Below are 26,227 nucleotides of genomic sequence, written 5' to 3' on the forward strand. Positions count from 1 at the left end.
CATGAGTCATACATACATTAAATAACCTTACCAACCAGTCAACAATACAGTCACCCCCTTTTTTAATAAATTCCACTGCAATACCATCCAAACCTGCTGCCTTGCCGGCTTTCATCTTCCGCAAAGCTTTTACTACCTCTTCTCTGTTTACCAAATCATTTTCCCTAACCCTCTCACTTTGCACACCACCTCGACCCAAACACCCTATATCTGCCACTCTGTCATCAGACACATTCAACAAACCTTCAAAATACTCATTCCATATATATATATATATATATATATATATATATATATATATATATATATATATATATATTCAACTATTGATGTGATTATTACACGAAAGTGCACTTGGGAACTTATCGTGTTTCATTTCCTATATATATATATATATATATATATATATATATATATATATATATATATATATATATATATATATATATATTAGAGAGGATCACTATTTTGCGCGTGATCAAGTATATTCCTAAGAGTCCACAGGAGAAATGAAACACGATGAGTTCCCAAGTGCACTTTCGTGTAATAATCACATCATCAGGGAAGACACAAGAGAGATATAAAACAGTCAGTTGATGTACAATGAAGAGACGAAGCTAGGACGCCATTTGGTAAACATGTAATTGTCCAAGACAGACAACGAGCGTATCATAAACTTATTATCTTACAAATTTTATCAACAATAAAGTTATCCAATTTGTATAGACCATCACTAATATCAAGATTATAATTATTTGTGTATTTGATGATAGAAGATTCAATGACATCTCTCGTCGGAATAGTGTTAAGAGTTGATAATTGAGATGGCATGACTCCAGTCAGTACAATGATCATAGTTTTTAACGTGATCAAACAAGGCATTTGATTCTTGTCTCGTTCATATACTATATCTATGTTGCTTAAGTCTAACTGAAAGATCCTTACCAGTCTGCCCAACATAAAATTTATCACAATTTCTACATGGCACTTTATAGATGCACCCAGGAGAATTTTCTGGTGAATTCCTGATTAAGATATTCTTTATATTATTATTGTTGCTGAAGGCAACATTTACAGTAAAGGATTTAAGCAACATGGGAAGTAAAGTAAAATTATTATCAAAAGGGAGAACTAAAAGATTCTTGGTGTCAATGGGAGGTTTGGGCTCAACTCTATAAAATGATTTCTTTGCTAACTTAGGGATTTATCAATGAAAGATCTAGGGTCCTTTAGCTTAGATCCAATAGAATATATCTTCTCAAACTCATCATCAATATACAGAAAACCTACCAATGTATGCTCATATACCCATTTTTACTCATCTCAACATGACAGAGTTAAATTATCATCATTTCAATCTATGTTCCTTAGGGCATTACGTATTTGCAGTCCAGAGTTTATTGATGATGAGTTTGAGAAGATATATTCTATTCGATCTAAGTTAAAGTACCCTAGATCTTTCATTGATAAATCCCTTAAGTAAGCAAAGAAATCTTTTTATAGAGTTGAGCCCAAACCTCCCACTGACACCAAGAATCTTTTAGTTCTCCTTTTTAATAATAATTTCACTTTACTTCCCATGTTGCTTAAATCTAACGTAAATGTTGCCTTCAGCAACAATAATACAATAGAGAATATCTTAATCAGGAATTCACCAGAAAATTCTCCTGGGTGCATCGATAAAGTGCCATGTAGAAATTGTGATAAGTTTTATGTTGGGCAGACTGGTAAGGATCTTTCTGTTAGACTTAAGCAACATAAATATAGTGTAAGAACGAGACAAGAATCAAATGCCTTGTTTCATCACGTTAAAAACTATGATCATTGTGTTGACTAGAGTAATGCCATCCCAGTTATTAACTCTAACTCCAGTACCACGAGAAATATCATTGAATCTTCTATTATAAAATATTAAAAAATATTAAAAAATTTGAAAAATAATAAGTTTATGATACGCTTGTTGTCTGTCTTGGACAATCGCATGTTTACCAAATGGCGTCCTTGCTACGTCTCTTCGTTGTATATCAACTGACTGTTATATTTCTCTCTTGTGTCTCCCCTGATGATGATGTGATTATGACACGAAAGTGCACTTGGGAACTTACCGTGTTTCATTTTCCCCCCGTGGACTCATAAGAATATATATATATATATATATATATATATATATATATATATATATATATATATATATATATATACAGGGTGTTAAAAAACGATAGGTACAAAATTTGACAGTAGACAGGGAGACCCAAAGCCAACACTTTTTCAAGAATACCAAAAATTGCAAAAACTAGTTAGTTTTCGAGAGAGCGAGCTTGAAAGTTTTCGCTTTGGTATGTCTGGACGGTAAACTTTAAATGTAATATTAGCTTCCAATCAGGCAACACTCGGTTGATCAAGGTGTGGCAACACTCGGTGTTTACGAATTAGTTCACAGTTGCACGTCGTGCTGGTGACAACATGGCACACTTGTCTCATCAAGAAATCATTACACAAGATCCAACAATGTTGTCTCTCGAGTCCAGCACTTCTTTGAAAGGAGGTGTCAGGTCTGCATTGAAGCAGAAGGCAGACACTTCGAACAGCTGTTGTAGATCGGGATCGAGAATACATCTGTTTACACAATATTTGTCTCATTTTTCACTATATCATCTGTTAGAAACGAAAATGCTCGTGAATAGGTGTCAAGTGTCAACCTCGGTCTCTCGAAAACTAACTAGTTTTTGCAATTTTTGGTATTCTTGAAAAAGTGTTGGCTTTGGGTGTCCCTGTCTACTGTCAAATTTTGTACCTATCGTTTTTTTAACACCCTGTATATATATATATATATATATATATATATATATATATATATATATATATATATATATATATATATATATATACATCATACTTAATCACTGTCTCCCGTGTTAGCGAAGTAGTGCCAGGAGACAGGCGAGGTGCGGCCCATCCAACTCATACACATACACACACTCACGCTCACATACAGATTCCCTCAACTCATACACACTCACACATAAACACAGATTCCCTCGACTCATTCCCAGTTGGATTATACTCATAGTGAAGTCTTCGTGTTCGCGCCTCATTACACAAGACATGGGTGGAAATATAATGCACCTGGCCCTTGGGGGCCTGAGCATGTTGTCAAATGATGAGGGAGACATGGTTCAATGCCAGATCTCTCCATGTCTCCTCTCTCTCTCTCTCTCTCTCGCTCTCTCTCTCTCTCTCTCTCTCTCTCGCTCGCTCTCTCTCTCTCTCTCTCTCTCTCTCTCTCTCTCTCTCTCTCTCTCTCTCTCTCTCTCTCTCTCTCTCTCTCTCTCTTCTTTCTCCTGCTGCGCATGAGGGAAGGTATACGAGACACCAATGAAGTGTGTGTGTGTGTGTGTGTGTGTGTGGAAGGAAGGAGGGAGGGTCGATCATATAGCGTCTAGGTTAAGCCGCGCATACACATTCTACCACACGCACGAGGCACCATGGCCACACACACACACACACACACACACCCACACACACACATAAACAAGTGACACCCAAACTCGTCTTTGGCCAAAGGAGAAATGACGGGGCGCCAACCAAAGGCCTCCTGTTTTTAGAGTGGAAAGAAACCCATTCCGGCGTCCCGCACGGGTTTCCCTTGGCGCCTCGGCTCTTTCCAATGTCCAAGGACCTCGCGGGAAGGTGGAAGGGAAACTCAAACCACATGAGAAGGTTCAAGTATGACACCAGAACCAGGTTGGAATAGTCAGCGCCACTTTGGTTGGCCCCAGTTGGCCCAAGGGCCAGATTGGAATAGTCAGCGCCACTTTGGTTGGCCCCAGTTGGCCAAGGGACAGATTGGAATAGTCAGCGCCACTTTGGTTGGCCCCAGTTGGCCAAGGGACATGAATATATATCCACATGAGATGGGCTTCAGTTAAGGGAAACGAAGTTAGACGCAAGGGAAACCCAAGAGAAATAGAAGGAGCGACGAAGTTAGACGCGAGGGAAATCCAAGAGAAATAGAAGGAGAGTCGAAGTTAGACGCGAGGGAAACCCAAGAGAAATAGAAGGAGCGACGAAGTGGGATGAACAGAAAGGATTGGGAGGGAAAAGACAATGAGGACAGAGGGCATTGGAAAACTTGGATATGGAAAAGAGAAGTGAATTGAAAGATGGTGTCCACCAAGAGGGAGGTATACACTTGCTGGCGTCACCAATCTCTCTCTCTCTATCCTTCTTGTAACTGTCTCTTCCATTGTCTGTGTCCTGCGCTTGGTAACAGCTCGGGACACAGCGTAAGCCATGGCGTAATACGCGACCTCCATACACACAAGACTTACGCAGAGGCACCAGGAAATTCTGTTGCACACAGAGACTGTAGAGGCACAGGGAAAAAAAAAGGTCTTTTGAACACAGGGCTGTTGAACAGAGTCGTAATGTAAACAGACTGAGAGTGGGATGTGTTAGCGAGCGAGAAGGATATAAACACTGTAGTGGCCTATGGACTCATGGGCTTCACACACACACACACACACACACACACACACACACACACACACACACACACACTCCTGCTACACCTCCTTCATGAACTCCATCGCATCATCTAATTCCCTTGCTCAAAATAGGGTCAAGATATCATCTAATTCCCTTACTCAAAATAGGGTCAAGATATCACCCAATTCCCTTGCTCAAAATAGGGTCAAGATATCATCTAATTCCCTTACTCAAAATAGGGGTCAACATATCATCAAATGGCCTTGCTCAGAACAAGGGATCAAGATATATAAATCTTGTACATTCATCTCAAATAAACAATTTATCTCGTGGTAGAAGATAGCGAAGTGTATACTAAATGATAACTTATCTCTTCGTCACTCAGAGGCCTGGCAGACTCCTCAAACGCGCTCACAAAACAGCACGTGTGTGTGTGTGTGTGTGTGTGTGTGTGTGTGTGTGTGTGTGTGTGTGTGTGTGTGTGTGTGTGTGTGTGTGTGTGTGGGTATACAAATAAGGCATCAAAACCAGGCTTTTAGAACATCAACCATATGCATCATAAAAATCTAATACAATACTCCTATATACATACACTTCACCTCGCTTCTTTTCCATTTCAAACTAACCCTTCTCCTGTCCCACCTCATGTTTCTCTCCTGTATATATATATATATATATATATATATATATATATATATATATATATATATATATATATATATATATATATATATATATGGCGTCCTAGCTTCGTCTCTTCGATGTATATCAACTGACTGTTATATTTCTCTCTTGTGTCTCCCCTGATGATGTGATTATTACACGAAAATGCACTTGGGAACTTATCGTGTTTCATTTTCCCCGTGGACTCATAGGAATATATATATATATATATATATATATATATATATATATATATATATATATATATATATATATATACTCATAGAATTGAATACGACAGCATATTTAGTGTTTTATAACTCCTCTTTCTCATGTTCTGTAAATTTCTCAGCATTTTTTTTTTCCTTTTTGTAGATTCCTGTTGACGCGTCCGTGAAGGCGAAAGCTTGCGCGTATTCCATGATGGATCATGGACAACTGGTGTGGGTGCCCCCACCTAATGGTATAATAATACTAAGGAAATCAGAGAAGATAAGAAAGATAAATAGCTTTGGATGTGCAAACGTTTTCTGTTCTCTATGTGCGTTAGAGAAAACCTGCTTCCATCGTATTCTATTATATATATATATATATATATATATATATATATATATATATATATATATATATATATATATATATATATATATAAAATAAAAATAGAAATAAAAAAAATCAGATTGGGGAAGAGCAGTGTGGTTTCAGAAGTGGTAGAGGATGTGTGGATCAAGTGTTTGCTTTGAAGAATGTATATGAGAAATACTTAGAAAAGCAAATGGATTTGTATGTAGCATTTATGGATCTGGAGAAGGCATATGATAGAGTTGATAGAGATGCTCTGTGGAAGGTATTAAGAATATATGGTGTGGGAGGCAAGTTGTTAGAAGCAGTGAAAAGTTTTTATCGAGGATGTAAGGCATGTGTACGTGTAGGAAGAGAGGAAAGTGATTGGTTCTCAGTGAATGTAGGTTTGCGGCAGGGGTGTGTGATGTCTCCATGGTTGTTTAATTTGTTTATGGATGGGGTTGTTAGGGAGGTAAATGCAAGAGTTTTGGAAAGAGGGGCAAGTATGAAGTCTGTTGGGGATGAAAGAGCTTGGGAAGTGAGTCAGTTGTTGTTCGCTGATGATACAGCGCTGGTGGCTGATTCATTTGAGAAACTGCAGAAGCTGGTGACTGAGTTTGGTAAAGTGTGTGAAAGAAGAAAGTTAAGAGTAAATGTGAATAAGAGCAAGGTAATTAGGTACAGTAGGGTTGAGGGTCAAGTCAATTGGGAGGTAAGTTTGAATGGAGAAAAACTGGAGGAAGTAAAGTGTTTTAGATATCTGGGAGTGGATCTGGCAGCGGATGGAACCATGGAAGCGGAAGTGGATCATAGGGTGGGGGAGGGGGCGAAAATCCTGGGAGCCTTGAAGAATGTATGAAAGTCGAGAACATTATCTCGGAAAGCAAAAATGGGTATGTTTGAAGGAATAGTGGTTCCAACAATGTTGTATGGTTGCAAGGCGTGGGCTATGGATAGAGTTGTGCGCAGGAGGATGGATGTGCTGGAAATGAGATGTTTGAGGACAATGTGTGGTGTGAGGTGGTTTGATCGAGTAAGTAACGTAAGGGTAAGAAAGATGTGTGGAAATAAAAAGAGCGAGGTTGAGAGAGCAGAAGAGGGTGTTTTGAAATGGTTTGGGCACATGGAGAGAATGAGTGAGGAAAGATTGACCAAGAGGATATATGTGTCGGCGGTGGAGGGAACGAGGAGAAGTGGGAGACCAAATTGGAGGTGGAAAGATGGAGCGAAAAAGATTTTGTGTGATCGGGGCCTGAACATGCAGGAGGGTGAAAGGAGAGCAAGGAATAGAGTGAATTGGATCGATGTGGTATACCGGGGTTGACGTGCTGTCAGTGGATTGAATCAGGGCATGTGAAGCGTCTGGGGTAAACCATGGAAAGCTGTGTAGGTATGTATATTTTGCGTGTGTGGACGTATGTATATACATGTGTATGGGGGTGGGTTGGGCCATTTCTTTCGTCTGTTTCCTTGCGCTACCTCGCAAACGCGGGAGACAGCAGCAAAAAAAAAAAAAAAAAAAAAAAAAAAAAAATATATATATATATATATATATATATATATATATATATATATATATATATATATATATATATACACATATATATTCCTATGAGTCCACGGGGGAAAATGAAACACGTTAAGTTCCCAAGTGCAGTTTCGTGTCATAATCACATCATCATCATCATCCGGGGAGACACAAGAATGAGTTAGAAGACATAGAAGAGTCAGTTTATATAGAAATAAAAGGCAGATATAAGACGCTAACTCCTCCTTCATCATGTCTTGTTGATGTTATCAGCTTATCTAAGCTTTATCTTATACTGCTCGAGTAGATAAGAGATAAGCTGGCCAGAGGTCATCATGGCTGGGTAGAACCAAACTGGAGTAGAAACCAGGAGTGTTATTCTACTTAGGTAGATAGCAACACAACACAACACAATACAGTAACAACACGGCACAGTAAGAAAACAACACAGCACAACACAACACAACACAGCACAACACAGCACAACACAGTAACAACACGGCACAGTAAGAAAACAACACAACACAGCACAACACAGCACAACACAGTAACAACACGGCACAGTAAGAAAACAACACAACACAGCACAACACAACAACACAGCACAACAGGGCACCGTAACACAACACAGTAACGCAGCGTTTCGTGACGCGCCTCACATTCTCAGGTGTCTGTCTGCCCACCCGAATGTGGTCCAGAATTAAGTAAACAAAAACATAAAACAAAACAACATTTAAGATCGACCAATGAGAGAGGATTACGTCAGCCGTTGGTCGCCTGGTTTGGCCGGCTCTCATTGGCCAGGCCAGGGGATGAACTGCTTAGACTACTGCTCTCTCATTGGTCAATAATATGGACTTAGATGTTTGACTTGTGGTCATTAAGTCTCGACCACGTCGAAATGTCCTTAATGCGTACGGATGTGACACGAATCACGAACACACTTTGTGTTGTGGTGTGTTGTGCTGTGTTGTGCTGGGTTGTGTTGTGCTGTGGTGTGGTGTGTTGTGTTGTGATGTTTAGTGTTGTGCTGTGTTGTGATGTGACGTGTTGTGTTGCGTTGTGTTGTGGTGTGGTGTGTTGTGACATGTTGTGTTGTGCTATGTTGTTGTGTTGTGCTGTGTTGTGCTATGTTGTTGTGTTGTGTTGTGTTGTGTTGTGCTGTGTTGTTTTCTTACTGTGCCGTGTTGTTACTGTGTTGTGCTGTGCTGTGTTGTGTTGTGTTGTGTTGTATTGTTTTCTTACTGTGCCGTGTTGTTACTGTGTTGTGGTGTGTTGTGCTGTGTTGTGTTGTGTTGTGCTGTGTTGTGTTGTTTTCTTACTGTGCCGTGTTGTTACTGTGTTGTGCTGTGTTGTGTTGTGTTGTGCTGTGTTGTGTTGTTTTCTTACTGTGCCGTGTTGTTACTGTGTTGTGCTGTGTTGTGTTGTTTTCTTACTGTGCCGTGTTGTTACTGTGTTGTGTTGTGTTGTGTTGTGTTGTGATGTGTTGTGTTGTGTTGTGTTGTTTTCTTACTGTGCCGTGTTGTTACTGTGTTGTGCTGTGTTGTGTTGTGTTGTGTTGCTATCTACCTAAGTAGAATAACACTCCTGGTTTCTACTCCAGTTTGGTTCTACCCAGCCATGATGACCTCTGGCCAGCTTATCTCTTATCTACTCGAGCAGTATAAGATAAAGCTTAGATAAGCTGATAACATCAACAAGACATGATGAATGACGAGTTAGCGTCTTAGATCTGCCTTTTATTTCTATATAAACTGACTCTTCTATGTCTTCTATCTCATTCCTGGTCTTCCCTGATGATGATGATGCGATTATGACACGAAACTGCACTTGGGAACTTAACGTGTTTCATTTTCCCCCGTGGACTCATAGGAATATATATATATATATATATATATATATATATATATATATATATATATATATATATATATATATATATTTCTATAAGTCCTCGGGTAAAATGAGACAGAATAAGTTCCCAAGTGCACTTTCGTGTCATACTCACATCATCACCATGGAAAACACAAAAGAGAAATATAACAGTCAGCTGATATACAACGAAGAGGCGTAGCTAGGACGCCATTTGGTAAACAAGTTCCCAAGTGCACTTTCGTGTCATAATCACATCATCATCAGGGGAGACACAAGAGAAAAATATAACAGTCAGCTGATATACAACGAAGAGACGTAGCTAGGACGCCATTTGGTAAACAAGTTCCCAAGTGCACTTTCGTGTAATAATCACATCATCAGGGGAGACACAAAAAAGAAATATAACAGTCAGTTGATATACAACGAAGAGACGTAGTTAGGATGCCATTTGGTAAACAAGTTCCCAAGTGCACTTTCGTGTCATCCACATCATCATCAGGGGAAACACAAGAGAGAAATATAACAGTCAGTTGATATACAACGAAGAGACGTAGCTAAAGACGCAATTTGGTAAACAAGTCATTTATTTACCAAATGGCGTCTCTTTTCGTTTTTTCTAAAAGAACAACGATTGCATTTCTTAAAAGAACGACCTCTAAGACGGCAAGATGGGATCTACCAGCCCAAAAAATGTCGTTTAAAAATAAACATCCATCCGTCAATGGCAGGGTAATCTTCCCCCCCCCCCTCCTCTCCTCTCCTCCTCCAGCTGTCACGTGATCTGCCACCGTCCCCCCACATGACACATGACACGCCACCCTTGACACACCGCGACTGCATTCCATATTCTTTTACGATGATTATTATTCATCTGGACGTCTACGGCAACCGTAAGGGAGGAGGGAGGGAGGAAATTGGCCAATCACAACGCAGCAAACACATGACGTCATAAAGGGAGGGATACGTAATAGGAAATTTTGTATAGAGACATTGGGTTAAAATTATTTTAAAAAAAAATTGTTCTAGTAATACTATATTTTTTTTCGTATATAAAAACCTTATATGAAATAAATAAGGAAGGCGACGTACAGACATCCGCTATATAAACGATAAATAAAAACGCTCCTCAAACGTAGAGAGTCGAGTGATAAAATGCCATTAAGGGACTAATAAGGCAACACGATGCCCATTTTGAGAGCCATCACCAACATTTATTTATCTTTTCCTGAAGATAATTCGATTCTGACGCCTTTCCCCCCTCCCCCACCCATTAATGCTGGGGGGAGAGAGTCATCTTACTTGAATGGGGGGGAAAGGAGGAGGAGGAGGAAGACCCTCCCGTCGCCAGTAATCACGGAGGGGCGGGAGGCGGCCTGAGGCGGAAGCTCGTAAGACCGGAAGGGAAGGTGGTTAGGTGAGGAATGGCGGGCTTCCACCTCGAGGAGGACAAGCCATAAACGGAAGGAAAGGCTTAGAGAATTAAGGACAAAAACAATGTACACAGAGATTTAAGAATGGCAGGGATACACCAACGGGTATAAATGGAGGGAAGGATGCGGAAGGGAGGGAAATTTGAGGGTATTTGAGGCGCGGCAGCGAAGGGAAGAGACCCATGCCAGGGGTCTACAGCAGATCACCACACACATGTATCCACACGAATCCCCCCGTGACGTCATTAACTCAACTGAAATCGTACAAATGGCCTGACGCAACTTTAAATCAATTCCCTATGTACACAAACTCCTAATTGTCTTACCTAATGAACCATGTATTTACCTTTCATGACTTAAAAGAGAAAAAAAGGCTCAAAACAACAGTGCTACATTCCACCAATGTTTACCGTACGCGGGGCGCGATGTTTTGGTTGCTCGTGTTGAGATAGTGTATTGTTTGTTTTGGAAAAGAGTACGATATTTTCTCTACCTGAGGTTCGATATTTTCTCTAGCAGAAGGTACGATATTTTCTCTGAGGGTACGATGTTTTCTCTAGCAGAAGGTACGATATTTTCTCTGAAGGTACGATATTTTCTCTACCTGAGGGTCGATATTTTCTCTAGCAGAAGGTACGATATTTTCTCTGAGGGTACGATGTTTTCTCTAGCAGAAGGTACGATATTTTCTCTGAGGGTACGATATTTTCTCTAACTAAGGGTACGATATTTTCTCTAACGAAGGGTACGATATTTTCTCTAAGGGTACGATATTTTCTCTAACTAAGGGTACGATATTTTCTCTAAGGGTACGATATTTTCTCTAACTGAGGGTACGATATTTTCTCTAGCAGAAGGTACGATATTTTCTCTAAGGGTACGATATTTTCTCTAGCTGAGGGTACGATATTTTCTCAAACTGAGGGTACGATATTTTCTCTAGCTGAGGGTACGATATTTTCTCTAACTGAGGGTACGATATTTTCTCTAGCTGAGGGTACGATATTTTCTCTCGCTGAGGGTACGATAATTTCTATAGCAGAAGGTACGATATTTTCTCTGAGGGTACGATAATTTCTATAGCATAAGGTACGATATTTTCTCTTATGATCCTCGGACGAGATGGTACGACCCTTGAGCACGACGGTACGACCCCTTGAGTACGACCTTCGTAGGCAGTCGTGCTCAAATGGTTATGACTAGAGTAAGCCTGTCCAGGCCTTTTAATGTCAATATCTATCTATCTATCTACCTCAATCAATCAATTAATCTATCATTCAATCAATCAATCCATCTATCTATCAATCTATCTATCTATCTCTTAATCAATCAATCAATCAATCTATCTATCAATCTATCTATCTATCTCTTAATCAATCAATCTATCTATCAATCAATCAATCCATCTATCAATCAATCTATCTATCAATCAATCAATCAATCAATCAATCTATCTATCTATCAATCTATCTATCTATCTACAAGTATGATATAATAGATAAAAATATATATTTTTTTTCTCTATTGTTTTCTTTCCTTTTTTATATTGAGGAAAATATTAATGTATATAACGCAAATTTGAGCGTCTCTCCTTACCCTACGCCCAGACCACAGCAGAGATACGCACTATCGCAAGACGTGCCACTGATAACAATACAAAGGGCCTTGAGAAGTGCGTATCATTTGCGTCGTAAGCTTGCGTATCATCAGCTTTTTGTTTGCGTCGTAAGCTTGCGTATCATCAGCTTTTTCTTTGCGTCGTAAGCTTGCGTATCATCAGCTTTGTGTTTGCGTCGTAAGCTTGCGTATCATCAGCTTTTTCGTTTGCGTCGTAAGCTTGCGTATCATCAGCTTTGTGTTTGCGTCGTAAGCTTGCGTATCATCAGCTTTGTGTTTGCGTCGTAAGCTTGCGTATCATCAGCTTTTTGTTTGCGTCGTAAGCTTGCGTATCATCAGCTTTTTCTTTGCGTCGTAAGCTTGCGTATCATCAGCTTTGTGTTTGCGTCGTAAGCTTGCGTATCATCAGCTGTATTTGCGTCGTAAGCTTGCGTATCATCAGCTTTGTGTTTGCGTCGTAAGCTTGCGTATCATCAGCTTTGTGTTTGCGTCGTAAGCTTGCGTATCATCAGCTTTGTGTTTGCGTCGTAAGCTTGCGTATCATCAGCTTTGTGTTTGCGTCGTAAGCTTGCGTATCATCAGCTTTGTGTTTGCGTCGTAAGCTTGCGTATCATCAGCTTTGTGTTTGCGTCGTAAGCTTGCGTATCATCAGCTTTGTGTTTGCGTCGTAAGCTTGCGTATCATCAGCTTTGCGTCACAAGCTTGCGTATCATCAGCTTTGTTTGCGTCGTAAGCTTACACCACTGAAGCTGATAACGCATCTCAATCAGCCTTGCGTGTAAGCTTATACCATTAAAGCTGAGACCACCCATCAGCCTTAGCTGTGTCGCAAGCTTACACCACTAAAGCTGAGGCCACACACCAGCCTTAGCTGTGTCGCAAGCTTACACCACTAAAGCTAAGGCCACACACCAGCCTTAGCTGTGTCCTAAGCTTACACCACCCATCAGCCTTAGCTGTGTCCTAAGCTTACACCACCCATCAGCCTTAGCTGTGTCGTAAGCTTACACCACTAAAGCTGAAGCCACACACACACCAGCCTTGGGTGTGTCCTAAGCTTACACTAACCATCAGCCTTAGCTGTGTCCTAAGCTTACATCACTAAAGCTAAGGCCACACACACACACCAGCCTTAGGTGTGTCCTAAGCTTACACCACCCATCAGCCTTAGCTGTGTCCTAAGCTTACACCACTAAAGCTGAGGCCACACACACACCAGCCTTAGGTGTATCCTAAGCTTACACTAACCATCAGCCTTAGCTGTGTCCTAAGCTTACACCACCCATCAGCCTTAGCTGTGTCCTAAGCTTACACCACTAAAGCTGAGGCCACACACACACCAGCCTTGGGTGTATCCTAAGCTTACACTAACCATCAGCCTTAGCTGTGTCCTAAGCTTACACCACTAAAGCTAAGGCCACACACCAGCCTTAGCTGTGTCGCAAGCTTACACCACTAAAGCTGAGGCCACACACCAGCCTTAGCTGTGTCGCAAGCTGACACCACTTAAGCTGAGATCAGACACCAGCCTCGTGCCGTGTCACGTGCTCACACCACGGGTGGGAGGGGAGGAGGAGGAGGAGGAGGAGGAGGGTGAGGAGGAGGGTGAGGAGGAGGAGGAGGGAGAGGAGGAGGAGGGAGAGGAGGAGGAGGGAGAGGAGGAGGAGGGTGGGAACGAGGAGGAGGGAGAGGAGGAGGAGGAGGGTGAGGAGGAGGAGGAGGAGGAGGAGGAGGAGGAGGAGGAGGAGGAGGAGGAGGAGGAGGGTGGGGAGGAGGAGGAGGGAGAGGAGGAGGAGGAGGAGGAGGAGGCTGAGGAGGAGGAGGAGGAGGAGGAGGGTGAGGAGGAGGAGGAGGAGGAGGAGGAGGGAGAGGAGGAGGAGGAGGAGAGGAGGAGGAGGAGGAGGAGGAGGAGGAGGAGGAGGAGGGTGAGGAGGAGGAGGAGGAGGAGGAGGAGGAGGGAGAGGAGGAGGAGGAGGGAGAGGAGGAGGAGGAGGAGGAGGAGGAGGAGGAGGAGGAGGAGGAGGGAGAGGAGGAGGAGGAGGAGGAGGAGGAGGGAGAGGAGGAGGAGGAGGAGGAGGAGGAGGAGGAGGGAGAGGAGGAGGAGGAGGGAGAGGAGAAGGAGGAGGAGGAGGAGGAGGAGGAGGAGGAGGAGGAGGGTGAGGAGGAGGAGGAGGAGGAGGAGGAGGAGGGAGAGGAGGAGGAGGAGGGAGAGGAGGAGGAGGAGGAGGAGGAGGAGGAGGAGGAGGAGGGAGAGGAGGAGGAGGAGGAGGAGGAGGAGGAGAGGAGGAGGAGGAGGAGGAGGAGGAGGAGGAGGGAGAGGAGGAGGAGGAGGGAGAGGAGAAGGAGGAGGAGGAGGAGGAGGAGGGTGGGGAGGAGGAGGAGGAGGAGGAGGAGGAGGAGGAGGAGACACACACATCTTCCTCATCTGTGGTGTCGTCTATGATTCACACGCGAGTCGCTTACGTGATAATTATTATAATTATTATGATTATTAGGATCATTATTATCATTACTTCTACTACTACTACTACTACTACTACTACTACTACTACTACTTATGTCCCCCCCCTCCAGCTCTCGCCAGCAAAGCTGGGCACGAGACAAGCTTTCTGGACGAACAGACAGACAGACACTAAGCTGGGGGAGGGGGATGAGGGGAGGGGGGAGGGGGAGAGGGGAAGGGGGGGGAGGGAGGGTCCACCGTCAATGCATGTGTGGCCTTCTGGCACACACACACACACACACACACACACACACACACACATATATATATATATATATATATATATATATATATATATATATATATATATATATATATATATATATATATAGCTTCTTCTCTTCGTTGTATATCAACTGACTTCATATTTCTCTCTTGTGTCTCCCCTGATGATGATGATGTGATTATGACACGAAAGTGCACTTGGGAACTTATCGTGTTCCATTTTCCCCCGTGGACTCATAGGAATATATATATATATATATATGTTCGTTGTGTGGGAGAAGGTAAGTGTAATGATAGCTTGTCTGGCCGGGTGTCGGGTTGTGTGTGGGGGTTGTGTGGGGGGTGTGGGGGTTGTGCCACCCCCACACAACCCCGGGTGTTAGGTCAGCCCCCCCCCCCCCCACGGAGACCAAGAAATCTCTTCATTCCCTGAGGTAACACGCGCCTCGCCAATCACACACACACACACACACACACCCCACACACTCTACCATCCCACACTCCACTCCATACACACCCCACACTCCACTCCATACACACCCCACACTCCACTCCATACACACCCCACACCACCCCACACTCCACTCCATACACACCCCACACACCACCCCACACTCCACTCCATACACACCCCACACACCACCCCACACTCCACTCCATACACACCCCACACTCCACCCCACACTCCACTCCATACACACCCCACACACCACCCCACACTCCACTCCATACACCCCACACACCACCACACACTCCACTCCATACACACCCCACACTCCACTCCATACACACCCCACACCACCCAACACTCCACTCCATACACACCCCACACCACCACCCCACACTCCACTCCATACACACCCCACACACCACCCCACACTCCACTCCATACACACCCCACACACCACCCCACACTCCACACCACACACCACACCACACCCAACACCACCCACACACCTTAGTCTGCGCCTCTAATACACACCCACCCACACCCACACACCCTCTTTCCCCTATTTTACCTTCTCCCCCAGGGGAAAAGTCCCTCCTTCTGCCATCCCCATTTCCCCCTTTCTCTTCCCATTCCCTCCCCCTTCCTCTCCTCCACTCCCCCTCCTTTCCTCCCCCCCCCATTCAACACAACCATGAACTCCCCTTCCCCTCCTACAAACCACCCACACCCCCCTCTCAAAATCTTCAGCCCCCTCCATTCAACACTACCACGAACTCCCCCCCTACAAACCACACCCCCCCACTCTCAAAATCTTCAACCCCCTCCAACCCGACCCATCCCACAGTCACCCCCTCCCAAGGCCCCTTCAAAACGCATCAGCCCCTCCAAACACCGCCTCCAACGACCCTTACATCGTACCGTCATCTCCAGCCACCATCCACACCACCTCCAAAGTTCTAATTTGAAGGACCGAACTGCTGGACCAGCGCGGGATACGAACCCATGTACGTGATATTGTCTCCCCATCTCCAGTGTATTACAAGCTACCCATGCGTGTGTGTGTGTGTGTGTGTGTGTTACCGGGCTCTGCCTGTGGAAAGTCCTCCTTTGGGCGAGGCTGTATCACTGGGAGTAGGGTACACTCCCGTCAAAGCATGTGACACTCCCAAAAGGTTTCGACATTTCCCTGCAACTGGAGGTTAGCGCAGCCGAGAGAGAGAGAGAGAGAGAGAGAGAGAGAGAGAGAGAGAGAGAGAGAGAGAGAGAGAGAGAGAGAGAGAGACGCGCTGGGTAATAACAAGTCCTTAGCTACGTCTCTTCGTTGTATATCAACTGACTGTTATATTTCTTTCTCTTGTGTCTCCTCTGATGATGATGTGATGTGATTATGACACGAAAGTGCACTTGGGAACTTATCGTGTATCATTTCCTCCCGTGGACTCATAGCAACATGCACTATATTTGTGCATATAATAATAATAATAATAATAATAATAATAATAATAACATTAATACGTAGAATCACAAACAGATACAGAGGGGAGGTCATCAGAAAACGGAAGATACGCACTGACTATTTCCTGTTATTTTGAGCCAAGCGGTTCGTTATATCCGGGTATAAAGAATGCCTCATTCAACTGTCCTCAGTAATGGCTTTACAGACCTTAGATTATGCAGTATTTTCCATATAGTAGCAGTAGTAGTAGTAGTAGTAGTAGTAGTAGTAGTAGTAGCAGTAATAATAATAATAATAATAATAATAATAATAATAATAATAATAATAATAATTCTTTTAACTACCCGCTTTTCCACGACGGAGCCACGTGGTTCCTGGAACAGGCAAACGAGTGAACAACCTCATTTGCACAAATCTGGAATCCAGCCTACGTCCACACCAAGCCTCACACACTGCTCCTAGTTCAGTCCATAGACTGCACCATACCCTCCCCTTACCCCCCCATATATCACATCGACCCAATTCATTCCATCCTATGCACGCCTCTCAACTTGAACATTCAGGTCCCAATAACCCCCACAGACCTCTTCACAGACCTCTCCACTTCATCCTTCCATCTCTTTTTTTCATCATTCCTTCCTTCCATCCACATCTTAACATGAAACTCCTTTTTGCCAATCGTTCTTCACTCATCCTCTCTATGCGTCCATACCATTTCAGGCCGCTAGTTCTCTCCATACCTCATACCGTCGCAGGCTTATCAATATTCAAAAAAAAAAAAAAAAAAAGGGCACACACTTTCCATTTTTCTCCAAGGCCCTGACTTCACATCCACAAACCGTAGCTGGGACTCTAGTACCTTTTAAACATCCCCATCTTCGCCCTACCAGATACTGAACTCTCATTCTAATCCTTAATTAACCCCCTAGTACCTTGTTCTGTCCCAACCTTATCATTCCACTTTCCTCCCTCCCTCCTCTCTCTCTCCCAGGGTCCATCCGCTGCCGAGACCAACCCACCCACCTCCCCGGGCACTTAACTCACCCCACTTCCTCCAAGCCTTCCTCATTCAACCTCAACCCACCCTCTTTTCAAGCCCCTGAAGCTACACTACGTGACCAATGTTCACACTGAACACTCTCCTCCTCCTCCTCCTCCTCTCATTCACACTCCTATCGAATTGAGGCACAAGGTTCTTCTACAGTTTCTCCCTCGAGTCTTCGGCCATCACAGACAAGTCATCTGCATACAGCAACAGACTCGCGTATCTCATGTCCAAACCCAACACCCCTGGGCCCACCCACCCCTTCTCTGCCCCCTTATCACCCACATGTTATAACAAGATCAAACAGCCGTTTCGATGATAAATGCTCTTTACAACAACAACAACAACAACAACAACAACTACTACTACTACTACTACTACTACTACTACCACTACTACTACTACTACTACTTCATCAAATATTCATGATAATACAAATACTATGAACATGAGCCACAATATCGAATATTCCTAAGTCTTACCATCATTAACTTAACAAACGCAACTAAATATTTTTAATTCCTCCTACGTTCTACAACCTCCTAGTGAAGACAAAACTAAATAATAATAATAATAATAATAATAATAATAATAATTGATACTAATAATGATAATTATAATAATAATAATAATAATACTAATAATAATAATTGATAAAAATAATATTACTAATAATTATAATAATAATAATAATAATAATAATAATAATAATAATAACTAATAATAATAATAATAATAATAACAATAATAATAATAATAATAAAATAATAATACTAATAATAAAAATAATAATAATAATAATAATAATAATAATAATAATAATAATGATAATTAATGAAAGAACCTGTTCAGTATAAAACCTACTATATCTATACTTTTGATGAACTATACAATATAGAATGCTATACACACGTGTCTGAACATAACTGACACTACATAAGTTCTTATATCGTCCGGGTTTATCGAGAAATAATTAAATGAGCTAATTACATTAATTACATTAATTAAATTTTGTACTTTATTCAAATAATGACAATATAATTCCCACATTACTGTCTTAGGCAACTGACTTAGTCTAGTCCCCCCACAGCAGACGTCTGTATATGTTAACTAACTTATCAAAAGGTTTCATTATGGTTAAATTATTTACCATTTACTGGCGTATTTAGGGCGTATTTATAGGCTCCCCCCCCCTTTAAAGGCGTACCCAGACGCCAATAGCTGACGCTTTCCTCCTTCCGCCTACACACACACACACACACACACACACACACACACACACACATTACACACACACACACACACACACACACACACACACACACACACACACACACATATACAAACACACACACACACATACACACACACACACACATACATACACAACACACACACACACACACACACACACACACATACATACACAACACACACACACACACACACACACACACACACACACACACACACACACACACACACGGCCAAGCCGGGCCGGCCAAGCAATCAGATTAAAATTAAACCATAATTAGGTTTAACAAGCCGAGGGGAGAGTGTGGGTAAAGCAAACCCCTACGCCTTCAAATCACGGGAGGAGTACGGTAAACCAACCCCCTTAAAGCGTATATGGAGGTCAGGTCAATACAGTAGGGGGGTGAGGGGTGGTGGGGGGTCTATAGAACCTCCCCTCTCTATACAGACAGACAGACACACGGACATACACAAAAGACAGATGACACTTACGTGTATTGGCGACGCGTTCTTGGTGCACGTGCGTGCACTGTGGGGGGGATATGATGTGATGCGTGTGTAGGGGGGGGCGCGAGAAACGCGTTCACGTATATAAATATATATACACACACGCACACGCACACACACTCTCACGCGCGCGCGCGGGGCAACAGACACGTATCGGGGCGCGTGCACGCGCGGGAGGGGATGTGTTCTGGACGGAGACGTGGCAGCGGAATGAACTAGTCCTTCGTCTTGAGCCCCCGACCACCTCACTCGACCACCTCCTCCTCCTCCTCCTCCTCCGTCTCCTCCTCCTCCTCCTCCTCCCCCACCAGAGCCCCGGGCAGTGTTGCCATACCCCGTCGCCATCGAACCTTCCTCGCTCACCGCATTTCTTATCTTTAATCCATATCTTTTCCCCCATTCAATCCTTCGATCCTTAACTACACTTTAAATACACTCTAAGACGAACTACGTCATACAATAACATTATTTAGGGCGAAGGGAAAACGTTATATTACGGTGGACAGGTCCAATGGAGGCGCGTGTGGGTGGTAACAGCTGGTAATACGAAAAACGGAAAATGTTATGATTGGTTCAGAATGGCGGGAGGAGGCAGTCACGGACGCCGTAGAGGACATCTACCACGCCGGTAGAGAAGTGGGAGGAGGAGGACGGAAGGGACAAACAAACAAACAAATAAACGGGCCGGTAGAGGAAGTGGAGGAAGAAACAAACAAACAAATAAATAGATACGGTGATATATATGGATGATATAGTGAATTGAAAATGGTCATTGCATGGCTCATATATATATATATATATATATATATATATATATATATATATATATATATATATATATATATATATATGTGTGTGTGTGATTATTACACGAAAGTGCACTTGGGAACTTTTCGTGTTTCATTTCCCCGTGGACTCATAGCAATGTATATATATATATATATATATATATATATATATATATATATATATATATATATTTTTTTTTTTTTTTAAACTATTCGCCATTTCCCGCGTTAGCGAGGTAGCGTTAAGAACAGAGAACTGGGCCACTGAGGGAATATCCTCACCTGGCCCCCTTCTCTGTTCCTTCTTTTGGAAAATTAAAAAAAATTGAGAGGGGAGGATTTCCAGCCCCCCTCAGCTCCCTCCCCTTTTAGTCGCCTTCTACGACACGCAGGGAATACGTGGGAAGTATTCTTTCTCCCCTATCCCCAGGGATAATATATATATATATATATATATATATATATATATATATATATATATATATATATATATATATATATATATATATATATATATATATCTAAAGGGTCCCCTCCCGTTCTCTACTTTTCCAAAAGAAGGAACTGAGAAGGGGGCCAAGTGAGGATATTCCCTCTAAGTCTCAGTCCACTGTTCTTAACGCTACCTCGCTAACGCGGGAAATGGCGAATATGTATGAAAAGAAATATATATACATATACATATATATATATAAAATATATATATATATATTAAAGCAAGTGTTCATAGAGGGAAAAGTATGGCAGAGAGAGAGAGAGAGAGAGAGAGAGAGAGAGAGAGAGAGAGAGAGAGAGAGAGAAGAGAGAGAGAGAGAGAGCTAACTTTACATAGACGTTTAAGGATATTAAGTACATATGTTATTAGAAGTTTTTCATGGGGGGGGGAGCCATATTTATATATACTAAAAACTTATTAAATCATAAAGTCTAAAATGCTTTACACATAGATAAAGCTACATCATTGCTACTTCAAGAATGCCATCTTTCTCTCTCTCTTAACTCGCTCGTTTCCACCATCCAACAAGGCGTAGTAGCAGACGTGAACCACTTGTTACACACACACACACACACACACACACACACTACGTGGTTGTGACGTCATGAAAAGTTTCCTTGTACCATAAGCCCCGCCCACCGCTCCCCCTCCCTTTTACGCTCGCTCCAGGGCCGGGATGTAGGTCGCGCCTCCTCCTTCAGGGCAATGGAAGGAAACCAACCCCATCATCATGCTCAGTGAGTGGTTCGTGTCCCCCCCCCCCCTCTTACTACCACAACATAAATTTATGGTGGGGGTCTGTACGTACAGTACAGAGAGTCTCCACGCTATAAAGTCTTCGTTATATAGGGGAAATAAAGCAATAAAGGTAAAAACTAGGGAAATAAAGCAATAAAGCTAAAAACTAGGGAAACAAAGCAATAAAGGTAAAAACTAGGGAAACAGAGCAATAAAGGTAAAAACTAGGGAAATAAAGCAATAAAGCTAAAAAGTCGGGAAAATAAAGCAATAAAGCTCAAAACTAGGGAAAATAGAGCAATAAAGCTAAAGACTGGGGAAATAAAGCAATAAAGCTAAAAAAAAAAAACTAAGGAAAGCTAACAGTCTCTGGTCCTTCTGTGAACCGGGATTCATTGACTTAAAATCATTCTCCAGTTGTCTTTAGTCCTACGGAGGGGGTTTTTTTTTAGGTGGAAAGTATCTATGGGTGAGGAGTTGAAAGCATTTATGGGTGGGTAATTGACAGTATTTATGGGTGAGGAGTGAAAAGTATTTAGGGAAGAGAGTTTCCTTGTACTGGTGAAGTATGTGGTAAACAGAAAGTCAGACTTGGGAAAATTAGAAAGGTAGCGAGTGGTCGAATGAGGATGTTAAATTTGTTGTTGAACAAAGAAATGGGCGCTACTTACAGGGATGAAGTGCGAGTGATTTTCGAGGTGTATCAGAAAAAAGGACAGGTCAAGAGGAGGCACAGAAACTGAAAGATGAGAGATGGGGTGAGGAAGTCTTGGCAAACTTCGGTGAAAATATTTTGGAAGGAGGAGAAGACTCAGAACAACCCAAGAGAGAGAGAAAAAAAAATGGAATTATCAGTAAGGGAAGTAGTAACAGGCAAAGATGAAGTGAAAAATAAATGGAGTGAGTATTTTGAAGGACTGCTGAATGTGTTACTTGATAGGGTGGCAGATGTGGTACGTTTGGGACAAGATGGTATGCAGGGCGAATGTCATGGAGTATGGTTTGGTGAAAGGAGAGATAGAGGAAGCCTTGCAAAAGCCCAAGCACGGCAAAGCATAGGGAGTGGACAGGTGGACAGCCTGCTGTCCATCTGATTAGTTTGGCAGGCTATTCTTTGTATTCATGGCCTAAATTGAGGTGCCAAAGAGCTGGCAGAATACCTGTACATTACTATGACATAAAAGCAAGGGTAACAGAAGTGGATAACTGAAATCTATACGCATTATTCGGTTGAGTATATCTGGACAAGTATAAGGGAGAGTCTTGACTGAGAGGGTTGTGGAATGCACAAATGTTAAGACTGGGGGAAAAGCAATATGGCTTTAGGGGTGACAGAGTGTGTGGACTGGTGTTTGCTCTGAAGAATTTGTGTGAGAAATACTCAGAGGAAGAAAAGTACTCATATGTGGTATTTATGGACCTGAAGAAAGAGATGCTATGTGGAAGGTGTTACGAATATATGATGTAGGAGAAAAGCTACTAAATGCAGTGAAAAGTTTATTCGAGTATGGCATGTGTGCAAAGAAGAGAGGAACAGGGTGAGTGGTACCAAGTAAAGTTAGGTTTGAATCAAGGACAGCGTGCAGTGTAAAGAGGGTTGACTGAGTAAGAAATGATAGGGTAAGAGATAGGTGTGGTGGTGAGAAGAGTATGAATGAAAGACAGTCGAAGAGGGTGTGCTCAAATGGTTTTGGATATATGGAGAGGATGACTGAGGAGAGTTTGACTAAATGTGATATGTCAGATGTAGAGGGGACAAGTAGGGGAAGATCTAACTGGAGATGAAAGAATGGAGTGAAAGATGTTTTTGAGTAATTGGTGCCTGAGCAAGTGGAAAGGTGTGAAGCATACTTACAATGTTGTGAATTGGAGCGTTGTATAAAAGGGGCAATGTGCTGTCAATGGGGCGAACAAGAAATATGAAGTGGCCAAGGAAAAACACAGAAAGGTCTCTTGAGGTTTGGCTGTGGACAGGGGGCTCTGGTTGTGGTGTACCATACATGACACCTAAAAGAGTAAGAGTAGACAAATAAAGCCATTTTTCATCTGTTCCTTGTGCTAACATGTTAAATGGGAAACTGAACAAGGTTGCAAAAACATACAGTGCAACTAGAAATAGCATATATTATAAATATGTTGTATGGGTGCGAGGCGTGGGCTATGGATAGAGTTGTGCGCAGGAGGATGGATGTGCTGGAAATGAGATGTTTGAGGACAATGTGTGGTGTGAGGTGGTTTGATCGAGTAAGTAACGTAAGGGTAAGAGAGATGTGTGGAAATAAAAAGAGCGTGGTTGAGAGAGCAGAAGAGGGTGTTTTGAAATGGTTTGGGCACATGGAGAGAATGAGTGAGGAAAGATTGACCAAGAGGGTATATGTGTCGGAGGTGGAGGGAACGAGGAGAAGAGGGAGACCAAATTGGAGGTGGAAAGATGGAGTGAAAAAGATTTTGTGTGATCGGGGCCTGAACATGCAGGAGGGTGAAAGGAGGGCAAGGAATAGAGTGAATTGGAGCGATGTGGTATACCGGGGTTGACGTGCTGTCAGTGGATTGAATCAAGGCATGTGAAGCGTGTGGGGTAAACCATGGAAAGCTGTGTAGGTATGTATATTTGCGTGTGTGGACGTATGTATATACATGTCTTTATTCATTCCCATCGCCACCCCACCACACATGAAAATAACCACCCCCTCCTCCCAAATGTGCATGAGGTAGCACTAGGAAAAGACAACAAAGGCCACTTTCGTTCACATTCAGTCTCTAGCTGTCATGTAATAATGCACCAAAACCACAGCTCCCTTTCCACATCCAGGCCCCACAGAACTTTCCATGGTTTACCCCAGACGCTTCACATGCCCTGGTTCAATCCATTGACAGCACGTCGACCCCAGTATACCACATTGTTCCAATTCACTCTATTCCTTGCACGCCTTTCACCCTCCTGCATGTTCAGGCCCCGATTGCTCAAAATCTTTTTCACTCCATCTTTCCACCTCCAATTTGGTCTCCCACTTCTCCTCGTTCCCTCCACCTCTGACACATATTCGCCATTTCTTGCATTAGTGAGGTAGTATTATTAAGAACAAAGGACTGAGCCTTAGAGGGAATATCCTCGCTTGGCCCCCTTCTCTGTTCCTTCTTTTACAAAATCAAAAAAAGGGAGGGAAGGATTTCTAGCCCCCTGCTCCCTCCCCTTTTGCTCGCTTTATATTTACTCAAGGATCAATTTCTATGAGAGAGTCCTGGTGTTATCCAAGACCTTTCTAAAGGCTCCTGCAACCCAAGGCTGTGCTACTTCTAGTGGCACAGAAATGTAGGCTCCTTTGGAGTGAAAAGTTCTTTGACTAGACTTTACTTACAATGATACAGACTTGTCAAAACGGACTTTCACTTGCAGTACAAACTCGAGCAGGCAGTCTGGTAACACCATGTTAGTCTATTTACACAGAAATACAAAGGAATTAAACAGCAACAGACCACTGGGTCCCCTGTTTGTAAATGGTAACACCATGTTAGTCTATATACAAAGAAATATGAAGGAATTCAACCGCAACAGACCACTCGTTCCCCTGTTTGTGAACTAAGATATCAAAAACTGATAGATTAGCGTAGTACAAGTAGCAAGGTATACAGGTAATTCACATGAAAAAACCTGCAAAAGATCATTGTGACTAAGGAGGTACAAATTATATTAGCAATGTACTTTTATTAGTGGACTATGCTAGTAGTAAACTATTATACTGAGTGTATCCTGGAACTGCATGTTTGGCTAGGAAATCTCTAATTTTGTTATCTAACCAAGATTCAGGTCTCTGGAACTGCATATTCAGCAGGGAAATCTTAAATTTTGATATCTAATCAAGATTCAGGAATAGTAATTATTTCATAATTTCCTTCAAAAAACATTGTCTGAAATTTTGTTCTTTTTGCTCCATGCATAATACAGAATATTTTTATAAGAGATTGAGACCTATTTCAAAAAGTACGTAGCGAGAGGGATGGGTCTGCCCCACATGGGCTGCATTTTTTGACCAAAAATGCACATGAAGACTCACTATAGGTTACTGTACATGAGCTGCATATTTTCATCAAAATGAATGTGTACACTCATTAAGGAGCCTAGATAATGAGTAGCTTCCAGTTCAGTGAGGTGTACTCCGTACTTTATGAATAAATTAGACTTCAAGTAGAAATGCTAACACAAGTCTATAAATTCAACTCTCTCCTGTAAAGAAAGATTCACCACTCTATTATTTAGACAAGGTACCTTATTAAAGGTGTTCCAAGTGCCGATCCTCAGAGGAACTGAAATCATACTATTATATTATCAATCTTATCTCAGAAGCATCGAATAAGCCAGTGATATTTCTCTAAGGGTTCCTTTGATTTCTCCCTCAGTATATTGTTAGTACCTACATGTGAAATTACAAGTGTATTAAAGTTAGTATCACCACAAACCTCCTCTATAGCATCGGCAACATCATCTCCCCAGGCACCTGCAAAACAAAAATGCTTGCGGTTCTGGTGCAGAATTCCTCCAGCAATCCTTGGAACATAGAGTAACTGACGAGCCTGACCTCGGATTCATTATCTTCGACA

The 26,227-nt window shown here is 42.3% G+C and overlaps 1 protein-coding gene across 8 annotated transcripts in view; it reads right to left on the reverse strand.

Moving 5' to 3' along the window:
• CRMP (Collapsin Response Mediator Protein) overlaps positions 1-19,816 on the reverse strand; it is a 214,114-nt gene extending 194,298 nt beyond the window's left edge. For 5 of the 8 annotated variants that reach the window (XM_071672827.1, XM_071672829.1, XM_071672826.1 and 2 more), the window contains exon 1: positions 19,592-19,816. The gene's annotated coding sequence lies outside the window, so the exon portion shown is untranslated. The remainder of the gene's footprint in view (positions 1-19,591) is intronic. The other 3 variants (XM_071672824.1, XM_071672819.1, XM_071672823.1) reach the window with 1 other exon arrangement.
• Between the last annotated feature and the right edge of the window lie 6,411 nt (positions 19,817-26,227).

This window comes from Panulirus ornatus, chromosome 18 (assembly GCF_036320965.1).
Source record: "Panulirus ornatus isolate Po-2019 chromosome 18, ASM3632096v1, whole genome shotgun sequence".
NCBI classification, from domain to species: domain Eukaryota; kingdom Metazoa; phylum Arthropoda; class Malacostraca; order Decapoda; family Palinuridae; genus Panulirus; species Panulirus ornatus.